We start from the raw sequence: 3,074 nt of genomic DNA, 5'->3' as shown, positions 1-3,074 counted from the left end.
GAGATGCAAGAGAGAAGAGATATGGGAACATATGTATATATATAACTGATTCACTTTGTTATAAAGCAGAAACTAACACACCATTGTAAAGCAATTATACTCCAATAAAGATGTTAAAAAATAATAATAAAAAATAAAATAAAATTGCATCAAAAAGCATAAAATACCTAGTAATAAATTTAAGCAAAGTGGTAAAAGACTTGTACTCTGAAAACTATAAAACATTGATAAAAGAAATTGAGTACAACACAAATAAATCGAAAGTTATATCATGTCCATGGATTAGAAGAACCAATATTTTTAAAATGTTCAGACTACTCAAGGCACTCTATATATTCAACACAATCCTTAACGAAATACCAATGGCATTTTTCACGGAACTAGAATAAATAAATGTAAAATTTGCTGGCAACACAAAGACCCCAAATAGTCAAAACAACCTTTAAGAAGAACAAAATTGAAATTATCACACCCCTTGATTTCATATTATAATAAAAAGCTATGGTAATCAGAACAGTATGATACTCATACAAAAACAGACACATAGATTAATGAATCAGAATAAAGAGCCCAGAAATAAACTGACATTCATATCATCAATTAATCTATGTAAAGGAAAGGAAGAGCATACAATGGAAAAATGCAGTCTCTTCAATAAATGGAAATGGGAAAACTGAACAGCTACATGCAAAAGAATGAAACTAGACCATTTTCTGACAACATATACAAAAATTAGGAAAAAAATGATTGAGTGGCCAAGATGGTGGAATAGGAAGACCCTGAGCTCACTTCATCCCATACACAAAACAAAATTTCAACTTTTTACAGAACAACTACCCATGAGACCAACAAGAAGACTAGCAGAAAAAATCTACAGCTAAATATATAAAGAAAGAACCACAACTAGGTGGGTAGGAGGGGCGAAGATGCATTATAGTCAAGAACCATACTCCCAGCTGGTGTACTCACAAATGAGAGGATAATTACAATTGCAGAGGTTCTTCCCAAGGAGCAAGGGGTCTGAGCCTCACTTTGGCCTCTGCAACCCAGGGGTTCTACACCAGAAAAATGAGCACCCAGAAAGTTTGGCTTTGAAAGCCAGTAAGGCTTACTTTCAGGAGAGCCAGAGGGTTGTGGGAAATAGACTGTACTCTTAAAAGTTTCACACAAAATCTCACACATGCTAAAACTCAGGGAAGAAGCAGTACTTTGCAGGGAGCCTGGGTCAGACCCAGTTGCTGATCTTGGAGAGCCTCCTGGAGAGGCAGGAGGCAATTGAAACTCACCCTGGGGATATAGATGCTTGTAGCAGCCATTTTGGGGGACTCATCCCACCATGAGGACACTGGTGCTGGTAAGCATCATTGTAGAACCCTCCTTCTAGCTTATTAATGCCAGGATCCAGTCTCCCACACTTGTGAGTCAGCACTAGTCTTGAGAAGACTCAGGCCAGTCAGCTAGCTGGGTAGAGACACAGCCCCACCCACAATCACTGGCTACCATGGGGCACCCTGATCCCCCAGCCATTCCTGGGACATGGCCCTGCCCACCAGAGGGCCCAGGTCCTAGAACCAACTACCAGTGGGTTGAAACTAAGTTCAGCTCCCCTGTGGCCCCCCACAGCTAGCTGTCAAATTTGGCTCCACCCACCAGAGTTCTGGCAATAACCCCAGAATCCAGCTTCATGTGCTGGGGGAAGGGCAAAAGTCCTGGGATTACCTGGGCCTTGGCCCCACCCACCAGCAGGACAATGTTAGGATCAGAACTGCCCTGGACAGGCATCCAGCATCACAAGGACTTCATCCCAACCAATCAGTGGCCAGCAGCCACTGCACAAAGCAGGACCTGGCAACCAACTGGATTGGGGGTCAGCCATGCCTACCCGTGTACCCACTATAATCATACCACCATTGCAGAAGAACCCACACAGCCCACATAAAGGGCACCCCTAGAGCATATAGCTCTGGTGACCAGAGTCAAATGTGCTGCTGGGGCCCATAGGACATTTCCTACTTGAGGTCACTTCTCCATGATCAGGAAATGTTACCAATTTACCAAATACATAGAAATAGAAATAATAAATTAGGCAAAAAGAGATGACAGAGAAATATGGTTCAAAAAAGGAACAAGATAAAACCCCAAAAGAAGAAATAAGTGAATTAAAGATAAGCAATGTACAAGATAAATTGTTTAAAGTAATGATCATAAAGAACTTGGGAGAAGAATGGATAAATAGAGTGAGAAGTTATTAACAAAGATTTAGAAACATAAAGAAGAAACAAAGATGAAGAATGCAATAACTGAAATAAAAAGTACACTAGAAGGAATCAACAGTAGATTAGATGATACAAAGGAACAGATTAGCGAACTGGAAGATAGTACTGGAAATAAAAGAATTTGAATAATGAGGGCAACTCAAGAGACCTCTGGGATATCAAACGTATTAATATCTGCATTATAGGGTTCCCAGAAGGAGAAGAGAGAGAAAGGGGGCAGAAAAGGTATTTGACCATATAATAGCTGAAAATGTCCTTAACCTGGGAAAGAAAGCAGAAATCCTGGTCCAAGAAGCACAGAGTCCCAAACAGCATCAACCCAAAAAGGAACATTGTAGTTAAAATGACAAAAGTGAAAGAGAGAGAATACTAAAAGCAGGACAGGAAAAGCAACAAGTTGCATACAAGTGAGCTCCCATAAGGAAATCAGCTGACTTTTCAGCATAAAATATGCAGGCCAGAAAGGAGTGGCACAATATATTTCAAGTGATGAAAGGGAAACATTTACAACCAAGAGTACTCTTCTCTGCAAGGCTTTCATTTAGATTTGGAGAGATAAATTTTAGATAAACAAAATCTAGAAGAGTTGAGCACCATAAAACCAGCTTTACAAGAAATGTTAAAAAGGACCACTCAAAGTGGAAAAGACCACATGTAGAAATATAAAAATTATGAAAGAAAAAATTCTCATTGGTAAAGGCAAATACACAGTAAAGGTAGTAGATAAACCACTTATACAACTAGTAAGAAGGATAAAGGACAAAAGCAGTAAAATTGTCTATATCCACAAATGGATGT

This window comes from Physeter macrocephalus, chromosome 4 (genome assembly GCF_002837175.3).
Source record: "Physeter macrocephalus isolate SW-GA chromosome 4, ASM283717v5, whole genome shotgun sequence".
NCBI classification, from domain to species: Eukaryota; Metazoa; Chordata; class Mammalia; order Artiodactyla; family Physeteridae; genus Physeter; species Physeter macrocephalus.
Note: the sequence above shows the minus strand (reverse complement) of the source record.